The sequence below is a fragment of the Talpa occidentalis genome, unplaced genomic scaffold, assembly GCF_014898055.3.
Source record: "Talpa occidentalis isolate TD23 unplaced genomic scaffold, MPIMG_talOcc4v2.1 talOcc4.2, whole genome shotgun sequence".
Taxonomy (NCBI): domain Eukaryota; kingdom Metazoa; phylum Chordata; class Mammalia; order Eulipotyphla; family Talpidae; genus Talpa; species Talpa occidentalis.
Genome location: NW_023602073.1, coordinates 107,903,745 through 107,928,276, shown reverse-complemented (window position 1 = coordinate 107,928,276; position 24,532 = coordinate 107,903,745). Strand labels below are relative to the sequence as shown.

Here is a 24,532-nt window from a genome sequence, read left to right as displayed (position 1 = left end):
AGTTTAAAGACCTGAGCACACCTTCTGAAACAGAGTTGTGGGAAATTTCCGCAACTGAAAGCTAAGGAAAGCCAAATTTAATCATCTTTGCCTAGGAAGAACATGTTGCTTATCACACACCCTCAGTTTTAAAAGACAGCAGAGAGTGAAAAATTTTTTTGTGTGCAGAATTAGCAAAGTTACATAGTAAATGCCAATTAATTAACACTACTTGGAGATTTCTAAATTCCACCCCTACAGACAGTATACATTTAAAAAAGCAATTACATTTCAGTAGACCCCAGTGGGATCTCACAGTGACAACAATGATTGAACATTCACTCTTTCATTTGACAAATACATATCAAGATCCTTGTCTGTCAGATTCTGTTATGTTCACAGTGGTGAAGGACACAGGCTGTCATACTTACTGTAGGATGGTACAACATGTGACTATCCCACAACTTACTCATTCTCTGTTGCTGGTCATTTGGTTATTTCCAGTTTTTATCTTTAACAAATAGTGCCACTAAATTTTTTTCACATGTGTTTTGGTGGACATCTGAAAAATTTCCAGATCATGGAGTTGTACTTATTAAACTTTAGTAGATACTAGCAAGCAGTTTCCCAAAATGATTGTACCATTTACATTCTCACCAGCAGCACATGAGGGTTCTAATTGTTCTCACATCCTTCCAAACTCTTGGTAAAATCAGTTGTATGTGTTTGTGTGTTAGCTAGTCTGGTGGCTAAAATTATGAATTTTATTGATTATTAATGAAGTTAATCTCATTTTATATATTTATCGGATATTTAGATATCAGATATATTAATATTTATTGGGTATCTTGTGTGCAATAACTATTCTATTTTCTTAACCAGTTTGGTTGTTTTGACATCTTTTTGTTATCTACAGATGTGTGTGTCAAGAGGGAGACACATATGCTCTATACTAACTACTCATTATCTATGAATTTAGCCTTTTCATAACTGGTTTCTTGTCCTGTCTCAGTTTAAATGTCACTTTCTCAAAGAGGTTTTTCTGCTCGTTCAGTCTGAAAGAGCAACCTAGTCTCTCTGTCACAAAACCTTGTTATTGTGTGTCTGATAGTTTTGTTGTTTTTCTTTTTCCTTTTTACTTGCTTGTTGAGTGATTCCAACCACTCAAGTGTAAACTTCACAAGGGTAGGATCATGTGTTTCTCCTTTATGGACTCATGGATGAATTGCCTGAACACAATATGGAATGAAAGGATTCACACACACACACATACATTGCATGCGTCCATTTATGTAAAATTCAGATGCAGACAATACAAATCTATAGTGTTGGAGATCAGGTTCTTTTGCAGAGAAGCGAGGGAACAGTGACAACTGGAAGGGGGCAGAACAGACGGTTTCTGAGGCTCTGGTTAAATTTATGTATTTATCTATATTTATCTGTATCTCTGAAAAGATAGGTAGACAGACAGACAGATAGATGGTAGATAAAGGTTGTGTTCACTTTGTGATATTACCTTGAGCTGTAATAGTCCATTTATTTTTCTGCATGCACATTATATACTTTAATAAATAGTTAAAAATTTGAGATTTACTTATTGAAAATTCATTTCCAGTCATTATTTATGTTTGACTTTCTATTTCCTCTGGGATCACTTTTTCAAGTTCGCTTTGAGTCTTCCTTTTATCCTGCAGTTGCAGTTTGATTAGCCACCTTTTCTATCCATTCACAGGTAAACTAAGGGTTTAGGAGACTGTGTAGCAAGGCTGTTAGGCCATTCTGTGGGTTAAATTAGAGGCTTGTTTAGAGAGAAAAGATGGGGAGATGTTTGCCCTAGATACCCCCCAAATTTCAGAATGAGGGGACTTCATGTTAGCTTCCCTGGTTCTCCACAAAGAGTTCATTTAATTTTTGGCAAAGAAACCTACAAATTTGATGGGGGGCAGAGGGCCTAAAGATAATGTGTGGCTGTCAGTCTGGATACAGGAGTAGGGATTAGAATGTGGGGGTAGGTGGGTAATTCTCCTTTAGTTAGTCTTCATACTTTCGCCATTTTCTTCATTCCTGCTCTCTCTCATGCCTGGGATGTTGTACTCTCTTCTATGGCCATTTCCTTCCCATGAATCCTAGACTGAGAATCCTTTCATCCAATTTTTAATTTATTAATACCTTATTAGTGTTTCAGAAGCTTTTGGAAATCACTCATATTCTGATAGCTTCTCTCCAGTAAATTCTCTTCCATATTGAGGATTTACAATTTTTCAGTTTCCTTTATATTTTCTTGCATTGGCGGAGGGAAGAGAAGCATGCTTTTATTGGTTGTTTTGATCAAGAAAACTCACTATTCATTTCCTAACATAGTCACACTTAAACTTTCTTGCTTGTTTTATCATTTTCTATTGCGTGTTACATCCCCCATGAGGAATCAAGAGCATTTTACTACATCTCACTTCCCTTTCCTGCTTCAACTTCTGATTTTTATCATTTCTAAATTGTCAAGGTTTATGTCATTTACATGTTTTTACTCTAATAAATTTAAGCTCTTCTTTTAATTGCTGTAAAGATCTCTAAAAATTTAAACACTTGAAAATAGCAAGAGCTAAGTTATATGATTGAGCGTATTTTGAAGGAAAGGTAATCCTGTGTCACCAAAACTCTTGTTGCTTAGAATAGATGACTAGATCTTAAGTGTCAAGGTTCAGGGGATCCTCTTTTAATTATTTTCAGCTTCTTTCACTTCTGGGTCATATTCAGATGTCACTGTTCTCTTGTCATTTTCTTTTAAACTTGTTTTTTGGCATTGCTCTTATACTTCCTTGAGTAAGGTATATATATATATATTCTTGGATGGTTAGATTTCTGAGTTCTTGCAGGTTTAAAAAGCCCTTTATTGGTCCTTGATTAATAATTTGGCAAGGCACAGACATTATAAATTTAAATAAATGTCCCTTAGAAAATTGAAGCTATTGTTTATTCTTCTAGGATTTAGTGCAGTCATATCTGATCTCAGTGTCCTATTCCTTGCAGGCAATCCATTTATTTTCTTTGGAACCTATTAAACTTTTCTTCTTGTCTAAAGAACTGAAATTTCACAGTGTTGTATTGAAGTGTGCAACCTTTTTTTCATTCATTTTTTTGGCCTCTCTTGGAGGGTCCATTCATTGTTAGAACTTAGATTTGCCTCAGTTTGGTGAATGTTTATTATTTCTTTTTATTATTTATTACTTTATGTAGTCTTTTCCTTAAACTAGAAAGAGACATTCCTGGATATATATTTCCACTGATTACTATTTCTCTCTTATTTCTCTTTTTATTTTTCTCTAACCCTGGGATAATGTCTGAACTTAGATATCTAGATTGTAAACTCGATCTTTCCCCCCACCTGATTTGTTATTTAGTCTCTACATATTTAACTTAACAACCACATTTGTTGTTTTATGAAGCTCTGTCATGTTCTTTCTTTGCTTCTTTTTATGTTAGTCTTTTATTTTAATGGATATGACATCATTAAATGTCTCTGAGATTCCAAATCATTGTTTTAAAATGGTTCTCTACAGATACTTGAATTGTTTCCTTAGGGTCAGTTTTTTTATCTTAGTTTGTTTATTAGGGTCAGTTTGTTTATCTTAGTCTTTCTCTGTTATTAATTTTCCACAAATGTTTGCTAAGTTTTGGTTGCCACTTCATATTCATGAATGAATCAATTTTCTGTTTATCACTGTAACTATATAGGTAGCTGGGGTTTTCTCTGCATTTATCATTTTTTTGCTATTTTGAATGGAAAAGTTTTCCCCATTATTTTTTTCAATAGCAATTGCCTAAAATATATGAAAATCATAGCATTTCTGAATAATTTTCTATATAATCTTATACCTTATACTACCTTTTTCCATTTTCTTAATAAATTATCATAATGCCTTCAATTCATCTTTTTTTCTTTTAGTCGTTTTTTACCTTTTGTTCCTGCTTCAAGCTTAGCTATTATGATAAACTGCCTATGTTCATAACTCTGACATGTGTAATATACTTATTAATCAGTAATAAGAACTAATGAATTAGAGTGATAATTTCATAATTTTATAATATTTATCACTATAATATCAAACTTATTTAAGATCAGACTTATATAAGATCAAATGTATTTAAGAATAAATGAGGTGCCAACCATTTTTAAGGTAAATATCATAGATTCAGATTTTATAATCTACATTTAATTTTCCTCTTCTGGATAGGGTTGATATAGAAATAGGCCACAAAAATTTTTGGTTGTTTATATTTGTTTTTGAAATTGCTACCACCAGAAAATTCCTCTGAAAAATTTAGGAAAATTCCAGGATGAAAACTTGGAGTAGATCCTCCATACCTTTTCCATTTATATAGTCGTTTCCCCCCATAATCTCTAAAGTAATTTGCCTCTGTTAGTTCTTTACCAGAGTTATTGGATGATGAAATCCTACTCTATCAAAAGAAAGCAAAAAATCCCAGCAGCAGTCACATATGGCCCACATTTTAATGATATAGCTTCTGGTCTTTTGCTTTTTAAGTTGGTGACATGTTCTATTACATATATTTAATATTCAGGTCATCCTTTTTTGTTCCAAATCACCATGAAAAATATCTACTGTTTATTTTATGAGTTCTTTGTATAGATTATCTCAGTACACATACCTGTTTCTAAAAATACAGAAAAAGGTACTCATCTTATTTGGCAGATGATATATTGCAGTTTTATGGAAGGATATAGCCAATGAAGCAATTTGAGGATTAGAAATAGTTTCCTGTTTTTCCCTCTGACATGAACAATAAGAAACATGTAATTCCTTTTTCACTTTGTCTATAAAGATTTCATAGAAGTTTGCATAATAGTGAGATCTTCAGCCTGTATGTACACATTCTCAATTTCCTGATGGCTCAACTTTCTACTTTAATATGTGTTGTCCCTGCCTTTGAATTTCTAACATTTTATGTTTTTAAATATTTTCTTTTGGATTGCTTTTTAAGTACTTCAAGTCTGTTAGGTGATGCCAGAGGAAAGGGAAGACAGTGAGGGGAAGAAAAAGGAAGAAAGGGGTAAGGAATTAAGAGAGATGAAGAAGGAGAGCTTATATGAAGAGCTTATTTTTAGCAAAAGATTTTTTTTTGTATAAGAATTGACTATGGGGCCTCCCTGGTGGCGCAAGGGGTTAAGACGCAACCTATGAAGCTATCCGCGGCCACTGCAGCACGAGTTCAATCCCTGGCCAGGGAGCTACCCACATGGCGCAGCAGACCTCTCCTGACTCACCCATTGCTCCCCTCAGCAGTGTATTTCAGTCAGTCTGCCTGTTCTGTTCCCCTCTGTCTCTGGTGAATCCTCTCACCCCTCACACCTCTGGCCTATACCCCTGTTCTTGTATGCATAAATAAATAAATCTTAAAAAATAAAAGACTTGGCTATGACTTAACACACATTTGGAACAATCTGTCTCTTCCTCTCCCTTTTCTTTTGCTCTTTATTTCCCCATCGTCTCTTTTCCTCTTCCAACTACATACTGACACTTGCCACCAGAGACAGACTGTTCCAAGAGATCATATTAACTCATTTCAGTAAATGCTGCTGACAGCTATCACTATTAGAGGATCAGTTCCATTATCTTTGACAGGAAGGGAATCACTTGCAAGCCCCAAAGCCAGTGTATTTTCCACATGATTCAAAAGACCAAGAGAGTCCTTGGGTAAATAGGAGGAAGGAAAATTGCTATGTTAGAACTCTCAGTTCTACTACTGATGGGAAAGTTTCTTTACTTTTCTTCTTTTAGTCTGGAATTGTAATTCCTCATCTGTCTTCATAAACCCAGTCCAGGTATACATTCATCTGTGCTGCCCAGTTCCACCTGCATTGTGTTTTCCCCTCAGAAACCAGCCTAAACTACTACTCTTGCCTCTTCTACATTTGTCTCTCTGCAGGCAAACAGGATTTTTAGACTTGTCCATGAAGCATGTCAGTTTCTTGCCTGTCGGTACGTTAACCCAGTCTTTAAAAATAGTTACTACAAGAGTTTATAATAAAATGATCTGTTTATTCACTATATTGCTTAACAAGTGAAAGTTGAATGGTTTTCAAATGTGATGTTATCAAAGGGTCTAGTTGTCCTTATTATTCACCTCTGTTACATTTTCAATTCTCTCTTTTTTTTTTTGCTAAAGTTGATGACACTAAATTCATCTGCAATCAATCTGTTTTTATAATTTCCTTAAAAGATTAAAAAAATGAAAAGAGTAATGCCCTTTGCAATTACATTGTGCTAGCTTCATATGAAGTAAAGAAGATATCTTTTCTTCTCCATGCCTAATTGATCTTATTTGTAACATTTGACCCAAAGAAATACACCCATCCTGTAACCCCAAACTGTCAGAAGAGAAGATTGGCATTGTTGTTACCTTAAGTTCATGGCTCTGACCTCCTGGTCTCTATAACCATGGGTAGAGCGTCACCCTGCAGGCTCCCCACCCTGTGGTACTTACCTTGACAATGGACACCAGACTGACACTGGGACCATCAGGTCAAGCCAGGTCTCTGGAAGTGTCTCACCTAAAAGCCTGCAGATGTACAGGACCATGTGCTGGGAGGAGTGACTGGAATCACTGACATTGCCAGAGCAAACCTGCAGAGACTGGTTCTGAGAGAATGTCACCCAGGGCAGCTGGCCCAACTGGAAAGGAAAATGGATCAAAACACTCTTTGTACCACTGCCTTTCTGATTTTGTGATTGTTGTTGTTCAGGGGGGCAGACTCCTGGTGGTCTAGTCACAGAGGTCTGAGGGGGTTTCTCAGGGAGTTCCCGCATGCCTCCACTTATTTGATTCAACACAAAGGCTGTTTCTGATTTCTGAGTATAGCTCCTCACTGCCTGTTCCAGGCTGCAGCTGCTGATGTTTTATTTTGTATTATAGGACTTATTACTATTGTTGGTCCATCATTACATAATGTTTTATTTATATTCACAAAAACTTAATACCATGTTGTTATTCTTTTGAATAGAATGCAGATTTCTCAGGACTCAACAGATGCATAGAAACTTCAGCATCTCCTAGGGAGGGGTGTTCAGAGTTTGGAAAAGGGACTTGTGATACTTTGCTTTACCTTCAAGGAGGGTTTTATATATTTGTACATTGATGGAGTCAAACTTCATCATAATCGTCTTTAAATATAAGTAGTGGTGCAAACTTGAAGAAAGTCTGGAAAACATAAACTGGTGAAATTCAGAATATATTTGAATATGGCCATGTGTCCAGGGGGTATTGTGTTGTGTGAAGAATAAACTGCTTTTTAACTTTCTTTGCCTGCTCCTTTCTTTGGGCCTGATATTGCTTTGCAAATGAGTGTCAAGCAGTTTTTGTAGAAGGAAAAAATATTTCTTTAGATTGTCTCTAATAAAGTAGGGTATATTTCATTAATATATCATTGATTAGGCGATCCAGACTGAAAGAGCTTATATTGTGTTTCCAGGGATGATGCTAGACAGTAAAGTTTTCTCATTCTCACTTTTGTGAAAAAGTTTTTTAAAAGTTTGTAACTATTAAAGACCCTGTGCAATATTTGGGGCCTGCTTCTAACTACTACCATTCTAGAATACATGTTGGATAGACAAAATAAGGGCATTATACCTATGAGTGAGCAGAGAGTCACACCTTTACCTCCTTCGCAGTAAGTTTTTGTTAGGTACAAGAGTCAATAAAAAATTAAGGGGTATCCTCCTCTTAGGGTTTCCTTTTCTTGGCAGAATGATATCGTATGTTGTACCTGTTGCCAGGTATGCTGTAGGCACTGAGTACATGGCAGTGGTGGAATTTGTGATCAAGTTTTGAAGGTGTTATTTTACAGTTGCCAATTTGGTTGATCGTTTAAGTTGTAATCAGAAATAGGGGTCACATTGAGGTCTGCTGGTAGATCCTAAGTCAGTGGAAACTCAAAGAATGGTTGGAAGGACTATGGGGGTGCTTCTCCCCCAGGGCCACTGTGTGTGCAAAGTCCCTGGTCACCAGCCACTTTGTGTCTACCAGTAGTTTACTTTTTAATCAAGTCGTGTACTCTTTTCCCCATGGACAAAATGACCACTCATTAGGAAGAAATTGGCTCATTTTCAACTGAAGGTAAAGAAAGACTTTTGACATGTAATGCTAGTTCCCATAATGCTCATTATGTGCCAGATATGGAGCTGGAATCTTTATTTATGTTGTAATGACCCCACAATGACCCTTAAGGCCAGAGCATGTTCTCTAGTTTCACAGGTGATAAGACAAAGGCTCAGATGTCACCAAATGAGGCCATTGTCAGGGGATAAGAAATTAAGGGGATGAGTCTCAAGCCAACTCTGAATGTAAAGTCTGCTATCCTCCTGCCACTTCTCAGCCTCAGGCTCTGAGTTAAAAAAATGAACCCAGGGAGCTCAAACTTCTTTTCCAACATTTTGACTTTTAAAAAAGACAATAATAGCCCACTAGGGTTTGACACAAACAAGCAAATAAACAAAAGTCCTGCTAAGTCAGTCTATGTTTATATTTTTGAATAAAGATAATGGACTTGCTTCCCTTAAGAAGTAGGATCTGGAGACTGAGATACAGGGCATAGAAAGGGAACCTACATTACATAGGTGAAGCAGCACTGCTATTATAAGTCTACTGCAGCTATGGGGTGATTTCAAAAAGCACTTTTTATGTCAGAATTGAGTAACCTTCTGGGCAGGCTTGTGTATTAAGACACTGGCTAACATAGCTAGAAGTCTGTAGGATGCACAGAAAACAGAGGTGAAGCATTTAATCAATTAAAGAATGTGGATATGACTTATTTGTATTTTGTACAGATAAAAATAAATGTGCCTTATAGGTAATGGGATTGAGTAAAGGTTGCTGGGGAGAGACAGCGGACACATGTTGCTAGAACACACTCAGATTTCTCATGGCCACCACCCCGATCCTTTCTGTTGCCCAGATAAATGTGTAGACTACTCAATAGGGAAAGTGACATGCTAACTATAATGGCCCACTCCTGGATCCTTGGTGGGTCTGTTCTAGAAAGTGGCATCTCCCATCATCAGGTTTATTTACCAGATACCAAAATGACCCTCATGTTTTTTCCTAAAGGTTCTTGCAACTAATTTCTGATCCTGTTTCCACCACTCAGGTCCCCACCTGTGTCGCTTTGGGGGCAGCCCTTTGTCAGCATCCCCTCTTCCCTCAGAGTGTAGGCAGATGTAGCAGGCAGAGAGAGGTTAAGGAGCCAGCAAGGCCAGACAGCTGGGGATCGTTAGCAACAATCAAGGAGCAGCATTAAAAGGCAGCAGGGCTGAGCATCTTGGTTCTTACTTTGGCCTGCTTGAGGAAGCCATCTGGACAGAGGAAATTTGCCTTAAACCTTGGCACGAGAACTTTGTTCTGTTTGAACTTTGTTTAAAGCCTCAGAGTGGGTGATCATTTTGTTTAAACTTTCCTTAAAACAAAGAGTGGGAGATCCCCCTCAATTAACAACAGGAACCTTCTTCCCCTCTTAACAGATTTGATAGGAAACAACGCAAGGACTGTTCTGACATCCATTAATGTGTTTCATTTAGTAGGATGGAAGAAAAGACACAAAGGAGGAGGACTTTGCCATCTGGGGATAATGAAGCCAATGTACTATAGGTATAACCACAGCTTGCTTGTCTATCCCATTTGGGGACGACCTGCATTCATTGCTGAGAGCTTCTACCTGTGGCTGCTATACAACATTGATTTCGTTTTCAGCTTAATTCCTGCGTTTACTTTTGCCCATGAAGTGACTCAGTGCTCATAAATAATGGGATTTGCCACTCTGCCTTAGAGTGATTTAATGGGGAAGTACATCCTGTCAGTTGTAAGGCAGAGTTATGAATGCATTTTTTTTTTTTTTTCCTAGCCCTGACTATATATACAATGCAGTTCAACTACTGGACTTCAGCCAAATTCATAGAGGGATAGTAATGAAGTCAAAAGTTTTTTCTTTAACTGTTACATCTGTGCCTATGTTGATATTATCTAGAACACACATATTTATACATGGGAATATGTACAGATTGAGCCTCCCCAGGAAAATTTACTAGCCCCTCCAGCACCTGATTGATATAGGCCTTTTGCGGAAGCATGTGGACCCACTTACTTGCTCTATTTCTCTCTCATTTTCTGATTGTAAATAGAAATTGAAGAGAAACCAGCCTGGTCCTTTAGGCAGTTGTGCTGCTAGCAGGCAGTGGCTATCGCTGACCTTCCAACCCTGCCCGGACCATTTCTCCCTGTCTCTCTTGCTATCCTGCTGTCCTACTCATTTGCCTGGGTCACTTCTGTTCTGGCTTAGCCTGCAGGACCCTGCTTAGTATTTCTTCCCCCAGAAGCTTCTCTCTTGTCCAGAGTGGGTTCAGTTCTTCTGTGTGGTCACTGCTAATTAATTGCTTGTCTCTTTTATTAGACCTAAGCTATATGAGAACAGGGCATTCGTCGAGTTTACTGTTGAGTCCTCCAAGCCTATAGTGGTTACTGCATGGTGGCAGACAGAATTTAATCTTTTTTTTTTTTTAAATAAAAGAATTGAGAAATGAATGGGTGGCTAAAAGAAGGGAACAGATGAATTGTTTCCTCATTCAAAAGCATTGCTAAGATGTGAGTTCTGAGAATTCCAGTGGAAGAGATTGCTGTCTCCCCACTGGCCTGTTTCCTGCTAAACTGACACGACACTTCCACTAAAATTTAAAAATAGTCACCTTATTGCTTCTTCACATGTCAGATGCAGAAGGTGGGGACTGTGTGGAGAGGGGTACAATCCATGAATGTGCTCCATCGAATGTTACAGGGATTGTAGGCCAGGAACACCATCTCTCTTCTGGCAGAAGAAGGCCCCTAAGTAGCAGAGTTTCTCTGGAAGCCAAGGTTGTCAGAGGCAGTAGACTAACATGTACTGGCCATGCTTCCTAGTCTATTTGGTGAGAGTATGCTTGCTTTCCTCCTTCTGTCCCCCTGTGAGAACATCCTACACACCAGGAGCAAGGTCAGTGGATACCTTTGCACCAGGTGATGCTGGAATGCTTTACAAGGACAGAGTTTGGGGTTCTTGCTTACTGTGTCACCATTCTCTTCTCGCAAAGCTAAATCCAATCTGCTTTATCTTTATTTAGTGCTCTCATTTATTGCTAACGCCCTAATTATAAGCCATATCAACTAAATGTATAAATAATTAGTCTTCGGTGCTGAAAAATATCTAAAAACTATGCATTGATCATACTGTTTCATATGGGATTCAAAATTAATTTCAAATGTATGACTTCCCCAGTATTAAGAATAGCCAAACATAATTTGCTTAACTAAATAATAAGAGACAAGTGTCATCATGGATATATGCTACATTTTAGAAAAAATTATAAAACATTCATATGCTCTGCCTCCATAATCTAGTAGCTGGACATCTGTCCTAGGGAAATAATTTTAAATGCTGATCCATAAAGATACCCAATGTAACATTGCTTATAAAAGCAGAAAACCTGGAAACAGCCTAAATGTCCACCTTTTAGAGAAGAAGTAAATAATAGCAGTAGCATCACCTCCTAATGAAAAGGAATAAAGCTATAAAAATGATCTTTACAGATGATTTTTAATGATTGTCAGTACTGGTGATTAAATGCTGAGTGTAAAGAGCAGTATAAAAAGGGGTATACATGGTTTCAGCTGGTCCATAAACATGCATAAACTAAGGAAACACATCAAAATGTTGACAGTGATGTCTGAGTAGTGTGATTATGAGTTCTTAGTCTTTTTATCACATTCCCCAATATTTCTTCAATGATCCAGGATTGCCTTTTAAGCAATTTAGTTTTACCATAAGAATGAATTCTTATGAATCATAAGGATAGATAAGGTCATCTCTCTTTGTTAAGAATCACGACTTCTTTTCAAAGCTTCCAGGGGCACCAAATGATAAACAAGGCTTTGTAAAAATGTGCAACACAAAACTTGCTTGTTAAAGAAATAAGGGTAGTATTGTAATACAGTTCTTGCTAGAAATTTGCAAATGAATTGTGTTCTTCAAGCAAGCTTTTTCTTGGCTCAATGGTTAATTAGTGTTATCAGAGTAGAAGTAACTGGGGTGGATTGCTAGTTAATAGAACCTACAGTTCTCCAACGAAATGTCATAGTTTACTTTGCATACCTGCAGGAGAAATAAGTGACTCGTGTCTTGGTTTAGGTATGGGGGCATTACATGGCACAGACCTGGGTCATTATCACCCAATTTGGGATGACTGTTCTTTCACAAACATCACTTGTACAGGCAATATTCAGACAATTTTAAATTAGTGATGCCCTTCTGTAGGATGATGAAGATGATAATTAAAGCTCTTGGTCCTGGCACATTTAGTTTGATGCAATATTCTTTTTCCTCTGAAGGTGTTAGGTCAAACAGAGGCTTCAGGACATGTGTGGACATGATTGTGATTGCTGTATTCCATTGTACTTGCATTTCAGACTGCCCATGATGTACCACAATAGGGACCTCTTCATTAGAGAGAGAGGATTGTGATATAGTAGGATAAAGAACTATAGAGTAGATTATCAAATTTCTGACTCTTCTGTGTAGGTTCAATGTAGTTTTTCCATTTGTAGTATAGTTCTCTTATTAACCTCAATGGAGTGACCATATTTTCAGAAAAATCAGTATAGGATCAGAAAGCTGGGTGTGAGTTGAGAAAGGACTATAGGAACAAAGGGAATAAAGAAAAAAATCCCTTACTTTGTGCATAATCCCTGCACTGCACCCTGTAACTCAGCAGTCTTGCCCATCTCAGCTGAAAGCACTGCTTTAAGGCACTGTATCTTTGCATCCTCATAACTACCATGTGAACTATTATTTATTTTTTAGCCCTAATTTGTAGATGAGGAAAAGGAAGTGTAGAATGGCCTGGGGGAGGAAATTAGTTGTACAGGAGGTCATGAGAGTGGTCCTTATAAGAAGAGGAAGGGACATGAAAGCTCTGTTTCCATGTGCTTGGGGGAAAAGGCCATGTGAAGACACAGTAGGCAGGTGGCCACCTACAAGAACACTCTCACCTGACACGGACAAGGTCTGTAGGCACCTTGATCTTGGCATTCCCAACCTCTAGAACAGTATGAAATGAATCTCTGTTGTTGAATCCACCCTGTCTATGGTTTGGTATGGTAGCTGTAATGGACTATTACTATTGATGAAATCCTGAGGCTAAGGTCTACCTTTTCTTTGAAATTAAAAAGGGAGAAAAGCGATTATTGAGAGATGGTCAGGCCGTAGTAGCCCAACTGAGACTTTCTAGTTGATGCAATCAGAAGGATTGAGAGAGAACTGAATGGGGAATAACTCTCCCAGTATTAAAATTAGATACTTCTGGTGGTATCTGTGTCACACCTAAGTATCAGCGACTGAGGGGTAAAGGAGTGAATCAGAACTATTTATCCAGGCCCTCAACAAGTACAGGAGTGGGGCCTTCTTCAAGTACATTGTGTCCCTCATATACTTTCACTTTTATCTCAACCATTGAGAAATATTAGATATAAAAATTAGGAAGAAATCAAGCTGTGGTTCACAAAATATGTATATAGTTTTTCCATGTTAACTGAAAAGTGGGGGGAAAGTTGCATAAGACATGTTACTCACACACAATTTGTCTAAGCAGTCCTCAGCCTAACACTCTTCCCAACTGAACTACTTCAGTGTCTTGACTGATTTTAGTAAAAGAAATATGAACAGTTTTAATCATTTAAGAAAAAACATAGTGACAAAAAGCAGTATTCTCACTATTTGGTAACAGGGTCAACATAAGAAAATCAGAAAATGAAGCTCTGGAGTATTTTTTAAGACACAGGAGTTTTTACTTCTTGACTGCTTGTTCCTAATTGCTCCAGGCACTTAAAAATCTAGTGTATCTTTGGGCAATGGTGATGATAGGGCTGTCAAAACACATTAAAGAACTCTCCGAATGAAGAATTCCACAAGTAATATATTAGCTCAATTTCAATTTTAACTAGCCCATTTCCCCCTAGACAAAATAGAAGGCTACATTTATTCTAAGAATTGCAGTTGATGCCAAAAGGAAAACTCTGCTCAAAGCAGGACATTGGCTGACATGGTCCCTTCTGGCAAGATGCACCTAAATCAAGGTTCCTTGTGTGTACTTGTCAACTGTGAATAAGTTACAAAGGAAGAATGACTGCTCAGATTGAGTTTCTCCTAGTGTTACTTATCATTTAGCACCTATCATTTCCTTTCTTCATTTTTTATGTGCTATCCATCCTATGGATTGTGAGTTTAACAGTCTAGCAGTTTCAGTTGCGCCATGAGTCAAAAGCATAAGCCATTAGGAGTAAGTCCACATATTTGAATACCAAGAGAGTAAAAAGATAACCTGACCTGGATGTCAGGAGACTCGGTGCTCTTCCTCACTTCAGGACATGCTGATTGCCTTCTGGGGATAAGCAGGGACTAAGTTTACCATTTCCAAAATAAGAGGTTGAGCCCCATGTGGTCTAAGATTTCTTTCTTTTAAAGAGTCATATTGGTGAGATTAAGTTTTACCACATGGTATAAATCTGACAGATTTATACCACCCTACTCCTCAGCCCCACCATTTTCACTATCCTTTGTTTTTTATTTTGTTATTTTTAGGGTGATTTTGTTCTTACATTTTCGTTGCTTCCTTTTCCTCATCCTGGTGTTATTTTCTTTTTCATCTCCTTGGCGAACATGTCCACTTCCCTTCTCCTCCTTCCTTAGATTGGCCCCTACTAGCCTGCTACTAAAAATGCCCTAACTAATTGAAAAAAGGAAAGGTGGAAGATAGATGGAACAAAAACATCATCCTCTTTCCACTTTGATACATTGTGTCCAGGATTTCCTGACAGGCCTGTCTCCTAGTACCATCCTCCTTAGAGGGCTCCACCCACTTCCAAAATGGCATGTGCCTCTCTTTGTTCCCTAGGTTGGGTTGGATACTGTGTGCCAACCCTCCCCCACCTTCCTTTCCCTTTTGATTGTTAAGCATGTCATTATTGTTATCTCAAATCAAGAACCCTGGCATCCAGAGAGCTACCTTCCCTGGTTTTGCTCACTAGCATACATTTCATTCTTCATCTCTGCCTTTGGCTGAGTCATCTTATCTCACTGTCCCTTGTGCATTCTTCAAATCCTGCATATCCTTCCACCCCCACACTGCTTACTACAAACGAAAATTTCTCCCTTCCCACTAAACAAGCCAAATCCCAATTTTTTTTTTCCAACTTCATCCTCAAATAATTTTCTGTGAGCAAGGAGTATAAACAGGGCCATACTGATGTTAATGAGTCTTCATAGTGGGCTGGTCTCCTGCCCCCATCCCACCCCCACTCCTGACTGCAGGCTATTCTGGGGCACCTGTCAGTGGCGGTCCTGACTGTTGGTCTCCAGGAACCCAGACAGGACTTGACTCTCACTGATTCATACTTGAAGTGTTCTGTTCCTTGCAGCCAGGTAATTTCCTGTAACATATATATGGACAAAGAGTTTTATTGGGCAGTGTATCCTAACTTACCAAGGAAAAAACCCAATTAGTAAAAAATTGTAAGTGTGTGTCAGTTTCTTTATGGATAAAAATCTGTGCATAGTCTATATCAAAATATGTATTTTATAAAGCATACTCAATATGTAACTTTAAAAGGCATGAGTTATAGCTGCAATAAACAATGTCTTAAGTGTAACTTTTTTTGGTATTATTTTATTTAATTTATTTATATTTTACATCATTATTCATTTTTAAACAATGTTTGTTCCTCCACACCCCTGTCAAGTGTAGTCCCCACAGAATTTCTTTCACCAATCCACCCATGCACCATCACCACAGTCCCCTGTGTTCCTACCTCCTTCTCTCTGATCCCTCTCCCTCCTCCTCCCCTGCAGGATGTCTCTGTTTATAATTGTCTGTTTTTGCTTTGTTTTGTTGTGTTTTGTATTGTTATATTTTTCCCCCTGATGTCTCATTTGGTTCCCCTATATTCCTCCTGTAAGTGAAACCATCCAATATTTTTCTTTTTCCTTCTGACTTATTTCACTGAGCATAATTCCTTCTAGCTCCATCCATGTTGCTGCGAATGACATTAGTTTATCTTTTTGATTGCTGAATAGTATTCCATTTTGTATGTATGCCACATCTTCTTGATCCAGTCCTCTATTTTTGGGCATTTGGGTTGTTTCCATGTTTTATCTATTATCAATAGTGCTGCAATAAACAGGAGGTACAGGTATTCTTTTAAATCATGTTTTTATGTTCTTTGCGTAGATCTCTAGGAGTGGAATTGCTGGGTCATATGGTAGCTCCATTTTTAGTAGACTGAGGAACCTACGTATAGCTTTCTATAGTGGTTGGACCAGTTTGTGCTCCCACCAGCAGTCTACAAGAGTTTCTTTTCACCACATCCTTGCCAACATTTGTTGTTGCTAATTTTTTTTGATATGTGATATTTAAGTGTAACTTTTACTTTATTTAGTTCAGTAGTACAAAGGACCACTTTGCTCTTGCTGAGAATAGTATTGTTAAATAATATTTTTAATGGGAGCAGTGTGATTTTTTTATGTCAGTTCTGATGAGATCATCAGTTTTTATCTCATAAAGTGGATACTAAAGAGGTTGTGTTCAGGAGCATGGAAGATGTGTTGGCTATTCTAGTTTCTCATAGTTTCTTTAAAGCAAACTTTGGGGCCACCTGTTTTGAGAAGGCTAGTTTTGTTAAAATTGGATTATATGAGCTCTAAGCCTGCTTAACCAGGCACACGTGAACTTCAGTACACTGCAAATCCCTGGCCCCACTACACACCAAGGGTACCTTCTCCCTTGAAGCCCTCTTGAGCTGTCATTGAGACATTTACCTCTGGCCATGTATTGACAGGAGGAGGAGGTCAGTATTAAATACTGGTAAACTTAATTTATAAGCTTGGCACTGATTTTCTTTTTGTATTAAAAAAATTTATACATTTTTTCTTTCCACCACCCACTAGGTCATCTCATGTACTTTGGGAATCATTGATCTTGTCACTGCTTCCTGGCATATTCTGAGTCTGACATGTTCTAGGATCAACCTTAGCCCTTTTTTCACTCCCTGCCAGTAGTCTTCCTGTCAGTCCTTCTTAGGCACAGCTGTTCTCAAGAGGTTGAGGACAACAGTTTTCTCGAGACCTCCTGGTCTCGCCCTCTGCCATTCCCAGTCCTCTTCCTCAGGATCTCTCAAGAAAAATTTAGTTGTACACAGTTGATTTTCTGCTTAATTGACTTGAATTACCTCAGAAAATAGATGGGTAGAAAGGAAGAGGTTAGCATGTACCTGGTGTTTTCAGGAGCCCATCTTATACTATCCTCAACAATCTGATAGGGCAGGTATAATATGAAGCTCTGAAACTCAGAGATGTTAACTAATTGGCCAACATAGTAAAGCTGGTAAACAGTAGAACTGGAATTCAAACTCTGGCCTCATTGAACATATAGTCCACTTATACTTCTATCAGAGATTTAGTAATGGAGAAATCTGGCAGGGGCTTCTCAGCAGGAGTCAATATGGAAAATTAGTCTTTTAACCCCCCCCCCCCAAAATCTTATGTCAGGAATTTTTCCATGGTAGTCCATCTGTCCATCCATCCATCCATCCATCAAAATCCAATAAAAAAAAGTTTTAATTACTCTGAGCCAGGCATTGGGGGTATGTATTGGGGATCTAGCAGTAAGGGAAACTCAGAGGAGGCTGAGATAAAGAATCTGTGGTGAGAGTGTGGGGTACTTATTTGGCTAGGGGGCTGTGAAGTCAATGGGAGAGCTGTATAAGGAGGAAAATGAGGAGGGGTCAGGAGATCAGAACTAGGGAGAGCAGTATTTTAGGATTAATGTGTATGGTTTAGGATAGAAACTCTGGAGAACTTTTTAGAGGTGGAGATCCATTTTAATATCCTGCTGTTACAGGGTACACGTGTAGGCCAGGGCATCTATGTGGTGGGCACCACCTATAGCTGTCCTTAGGCCCTGTGATCTTTCTTCCTATGTTCTTATAGCCCTTCTTTTTGAACAGAAAATAAATAAAATTCTGAGTGCTTGCTCTGTTGAATTGATTTATGTTTGGTTAAAGATCTCTTCTCTGGAGGGTTTAGTTGTGTCATTTATAGTTGATTAAAGTGAAACCCTTGAAAAGGACCTTTTATTTTATGACATTAGTTTCCTTTTCAAGGTCAGATCAATTTATATTATTTCGTTCATCATGTCTTTGCTGGAAAGCCAACTCAAGTAAGCTTGAGTCCTGCCTCTGGGCCCTCTGGGATCTTATTCTTCTCTCTGCCCCAGATGTTCAGGACCTACACAAAGTCATGCAGATGTACAAATCTAAGTTTTTGACGATAGCTAAAAAATTGTTTCACAGTAGTAACACAGCATGGATGGTTTCATGTCATGGTAAATTCCATAAATATAGAGCCTCTTCTGCCATATTTATTGCTGAGTCCCTTGAGGCCAGAACAGTGTCTGACACATATTAGATGTTTGATAAATATTTTTTGAAAAAATGGATAAATGAGATTTTTTTAAGGTAGAGAATAATGTATTATATTTTATTTGTCCATTGTCATTGGTATCTTTCAGCTCATATTCTTTTTTTTTTTTTTAAAGAGGCATGTATTTTTATTTATTTATTTATTTGTTTGTTTGTTTACACATGCACTGGGTACAGTCAGAAGCGCGGGAGAGTGAGAGAATTCACCAGAGCCAGAGCGGGGAACAGAGCAGGCAGATTGACGAAATACACTGCTGAGGGGAGCAGCGGGCGGCAGGAGAGGTCTGCACACCATGTGGGACCCTCCTCCGGTGGCCGGGGAGCAGCCGGGGATGGAACTGGCGCCACAGAGGCCTCGGGCAGCTTCGCAACCCAGCGCTGAACCGCTGCGCCACCGGGGAGGCCCTCAGCTCATATTCTTTTAACAAATGTATTTTGCAGTAAAGGAATTATTTACCATGTTAAGTTGAGTAGAAGTCTATGCTTACGTGATTACATTTCTTTTGGTTCAGAGGAAGTAAGACCCTGAAGATAATTTTGCTGTACTGATGACAGCTGAGACATACCTCCATACTCAGACCAAGGCTGGGCAGATCCCTTTTATGTCTGCTACAGGTACTGAATTTTTTTCTTTAAGTGTGGTGGGCAATATACCAAATGTGTTGTATTGGGGATCTTTCCCCCCCTCCCCATTCATTTCTATTTTTGTGTTTTCGGGGAAATGTAAGCTTTAAGTTTCTTATTTATATACACTTAACAAAACAAATGTGGTTTTGTGAGTTCTCTCATATATAAGAAGCCTCATGACTGATTTTACTATTCTGTTCCAGTCTGTTCCTTTCTTAGAAATGAAAGTTACATTGAACCAAGGGTATCTTTAATGATGTACCAAAATATTGAAGTTGAACACAAATTCCAATTTGAGAAGGCTTTAAACTTGAGAAAATGTCACAACTTAATAACTTTTCACCCACTAACTAGTGCTACAAAATCTCAAACAGCATAGGGGTGCAGTGGATGGCTATGGCTTGGGAAGCTTTTTGGGTCTTTCTTTTGATAATTTCTGGAAATTCTTTCTTAAGGAAGTGAATATATATGGCTTTTATACCCAGCAATGTATGTGAATTTTAGCTGTTGGTGGGACAATCAAATATCAGTTTCCTCCCTTGTACTTGAATATCACTAATATTTTTTTTCAAATGGGGCACAAAATAGCATATATATGTATATATGCTTTTGGTATTTGGTATTTTGCAAAGTTTTGGTATTTGAAGAAATGAACACAATACATGTATTCTGTTCTTTCCCATTATCTGGAAAGACGTTTCCAAACCTCAAAACAAGTAAGCAAGGTTACTGAGCTGTATATAAATCCCGTGCTTACTACAATTACAGAAGAAAAATATTTGTAGATGGTACTTATAATAGCTAATCCAGAAATTTTTTTCAGAAAGATTTTTTTTAATAATAGATAAATTATTATTAGAATATTTTGTCATTCAGCTTTCCAAGGAAAAACAAAGTAAAGCAAATGTGGGAAACTAAGACCCATCCAGAAATGAAGTGTTCTGAATCTCAAGATTCTAACTTTACAATACAGTTAACTGATGAGATTATTATACACCTATTTGGTTGCACATATCATGTATTTAGGCCTTATGCTAATCTTTAGGCCTTGGTAAGCACACATTAACCCCATTTTCTGTAACAAATTAGTCTGAATGCTGAGCTGGCAAACAGCTGCCATGGGTTGCATGAGAAAAATAATTCAAGAAATGAGAAAATGTTATTGGTTCCTTAAATACTGGAGGTCAGGACTTTGAGAAGACAGGAAACAAAGTGTTTTGGGGTTTTGCCAGGAGGCCTCATCAGTTTCAGCTGTGGATAAAGGCCCTCATCTAACCTCAGGGTGTTTTTTTTTTTTTTTTTTTTTCCTTTCTGCTTCTATGTAAGTGATCATGGACAGATTTCTTCAAAGGAAATCACTGGAAAGACATCAGAAATGATGTCAACTTTCTTCCAGTGTCACATCACATGTACTTCTGAGGGTGTTTTCTTCTTGGTTACCTGCAGTTAACGGTCTTCCCCAGGCTCTCATCCATTAGGTAAATATGGGTCAACTTTTCGGATTTAACATAGAAGAACCACAGAAAAATAGGATGAAGCTATGTTCTTAAATCCACCACTGGTTTGCATGACAGTAAATGTTTCTACTTTTGCTCAAGAATTTCCTTTGAATGGATAGTAAGATATGGAATGGCTATACCTCACTCAAAGGGTTAGATGTGTCACACTGTCAGAGACACAGTCTTTCTTAATCAAATAATGTCAATGCTTGAAGCAAACTAGTGTCTTCTGATTGATTTAGGCAGCTTTGGTTATCACCCCTTTAATTAGTTGCTTCAAGTGAGGTTCATATTGTGTTTTTGTAGCACAAGACAAGTCAAACATCTCAACCAAATAATATTTTGTAGATTTTGGCAAGGGTGGATATTTCCTGTATTTTCTGGAAAGACTGTTTTCTGACTACTTTTTTCTACCATTTTCTTGATGCTGTGACATATTTATTGTGACTCAATCATCCAGCCAAATTCACTGCTGGATAATTCCCAGAAATTTGGCAAACTTGCCAAAGTTTATTTAATTTCCATTGACTGGTACCATTTCAATCTTGGGTTCTTGATGTAGAGAAAGTCTGGACTGAAGTGAAATGAATGTGTTCTACATATTCCTATTAATAGATTCACTTCAGAAATGCAATGCTGGGCACTTTGGGAAGCTCAATTTTTTTAAAAAATGGATGGATCTGTATGGAAAAAACATGGGAGATTATTAGCTGCTAAGTACAAATTATGAAATTGTTATTTCTCAAGTGATCAGAGCTATAGGAAGAAGTGGAATTTCACAAAATTGTGAAATTTATCCCTCCATGAGTCTCCCTCTTCCTCCCCATCCTGTCCTATAGCTCCTGGTCACCAGAGTTTAGGCAGAATGTGGAAAAAGAAGTCCATCACTAAGGCAGAGTTGATCTTCCTCAGCTTTCTCCTATATGAAGCAGTGGTGATTCATGCCTTCCTCTGCTGTCACACTGTCAGCATCCACTAATCATAGCCCCATGATCACAGGACTTGTGCACATAAACAATTTCCAGGAGGTACAGAACAGCTCAGGGACCTCTCAGGCATAAACACTGGTTATTCTGTAATTCATTACAACCCCCTCCTCATCATCTTGACATGTGCTTGAAATAATAGCTTTCCTTAAGATGTTTGAACATGTCAATGCACTCGATCCTTCCACTGTTCTTGTACATACATTTTTGTCTCATTAGGTTTCCTTCAAATCTTGGGCTGTTCTGATGAAGCTCAGTGAAATTGTTCTTGACGAATATCAAGGGGATACAGTGATGAGATTTCAAACAGAAGCTAGTTCCTCTGGTGCTTTGCATTTAAGTGTTTGGGAGGACCCAGAGTGCAAGAGTAAGGACCTTTACTGCTATTGTTAAGCACACTGCATATATTTAGTGTTTAAATTTGTGTATTTCTTTTAACACTAGTAAGTTAGGTCATTTAACTCCCACTCCTCTTCAAACAGATGTCTTCATCAAACTAAGTTCCCCCAGTCAGCCTGTTTTCCGGCCCAAGGCAGGAGACAATAACTTCTAGTTAACCTGATATAATCGGTTTCTGCATTTAGTAAATGCATTTTTATTGAATGCCTATTGTGCCGTGCATTGCAATAGGCACTTGAGATTCTACACTTTTGCTTCTATGGGAGTTTTAGAATTTAAAAATAAATTTTCATTTGAAATCATAGTTGTCCAGTGCCTGAAATCTCTGTTGGGTTGTTACAATAAGAGTTGGTAGCATTTATAAAGTTTTTTTTCATAGCATTAACCTTCAAACATAGAAGAAAGACTTACGTATTACTTGTATGTGTCAGTTAGGTATCCCTAATGGTTAGAAAAAGAGAAGGTTGTCTGTGTTGGTTCTTCTGGTGTCAGGTGTTACTAGGGATTATTAGACCTTTAAGTGCTGTTTAAAAACTAAGTGAAAATCAATAATTTCTCACATTTTAATACACACCTGTAAGCCTGTCCCCTCAGTGCTCCCAACAGACCTATGCAGGTATTGAGATTATTCCTTTTTACAAAAGAAAACTCAGGCTCAATATGTTAACTTGATTTACCCAAAATAAGTTAGCCCAGATCTGATGTAGGACCTGGGCTTGATTCCGTGATGTAGTACTTTTCCTCTTTTTTATGCTAGTTAACGAGAATGTCAGTCAAGTGTACAGACAGGCCAAATGTTTTATTTAGGATCATTTATGATATTGATGTGTTATTAAGTATGCTTCCTACGTATCACATGCTTGAGTCAACTGCCGACATTATGTGAGAGGACACCAGGGGAAGAACTTTCAAATCATTAAACTATGCCTTCGCAAGTCATTATTTATTCTAATTATACTTTTTTTTATGCTCTGGGAACTAATAATAGTTTTAACTATTAATGAATGATACTGTGAAAATCTAATTGCAATGAACAGATCGTTCATAGAAAGAATGGATCAAAGAAAATATTGAAATGTCCTAGTAATCAGCAATATATAAATTAAAATGATAAAGTAATAAGAAATGAGATAGCAAAAATCAAAACCCAGTAAGTATCCTTATGAAATGGATCGTATATTTTTCTGGTGTCATTTTATATTAGGAGAGATGGTTAGGAAAGCAGTTTGTCATTATCAAGTGCCAGAAAAATTTCAGAGTTCTTTACCCTGTAATCCCAATTCTGTGAATCTATCCTAAGGGGCATTCCAGAATAAGGGGCATGATTCACACATGAAATATCAGAAATAGCACTAATATCCAACAATAGGATTATGGTAAATTAATTTAATTTTTTCTTCGACAGAATTAATGGCCATTAAAAAGATTAATAGAGTGATAAAATAAACAGATTAGGATACAATGTTAACTGAAAACACAAAATGGAAATGCATTATAAAATTATCTTACAAATACAAACAGTAAAAAAGCAGATGCAAAGGGGAAAAAAAGGCTAGAGGAAACTCAACCTAATACTAACAGAGGTGGAGTTGGGGTCATGGGACTTCTTGGTGGTTTTTTCTTTTTCTAATTTCCAAATTTTCAGCAATGTTATTTATATTGCTTTTATTCAAATTATCAATAAAAATATGTCTAATTGAGTTGTTCTCCACAGCTGTGTGGAGGCTCACCGGTGGGTTTGGAAGTGAGTGGGAGGAAAGGGGTGGAGTTAGGGCTAGCAAGCAGAACATGTCACAGAAAGTTCTGGCTGTCCTCTCCACATAGCTGCCCACAAGGAGGGATAGTTACTGAGAGCTGTGTGTTCTGCAAAAAAGCTCTGTAGGGATATTCATTAACAGAAATACTAATAAAAGCTGCTTTTATCTGTTTATTCATCTGAAATACTTAAATAGTAATATTTTCCTGACTTTGCTGTGTTGCTATCAATGCAGTTAATATACATGAAACTGTGTTGTGTGTCAAATGCCTCATTCTATGTTAGTTACTATCATTTAAAAATAATAATAACTTACCTTAATTTTGGTTTCCTTATCTGAAAAATAGCAATAATTGTTTCTGTCCTGCTTACCTCACAGGATTATTGTTAGAATAAAAAAAATAATGTATGTAAATGAGTATTGTTGACTCTAAGTGTTATAGAAATGAAAGCGGTTATTTTTGACCGCACACCTGGTTTCCAAGAGATCATGAATTTTGGAGTAATGCCAAGGTCTAGCTTTAAAAATGGTGCCATTTAAAATTTTTGGGTTCATACTTTCTCTGTGACAGAGAAAGACATGTTCTGTAAAGGCTTTGCTCATAACCCCTTTTGGCCAGGGAAAGAGATTCTGTTTATCTCGATGAAATGAGTTGTTCAAGCAGAGGAGTCCATATCCTTGAAAAGAACTTGCTGTCAAGATGACCTGACAGTATGAA

The 24,532-nt window shown here is 37.6% G+C and overlaps 1 long non-coding RNA gene across 2 annotated transcripts in view; it reads left to right on the top strand.

Moving 5' to 3' along the window:
* Nucleotides 1-24,532, top strand: part of LOC129146497 (uncharacterized) — a 314,133-nt gene that overhangs the window by 101,241 nt on the left and 188,360 nt on the right. For both annotated transcript variants that reach the window (XR_008553309.1, XR_008553308.1), the window contains one exon: nt 19,059-19,161. This is a non-coding gene — a long non-coding RNA (uncharacterized LOC129146497). The remainder of the gene's footprint in view (nt 1-19,058; nt 19,162-24,532) is intronic.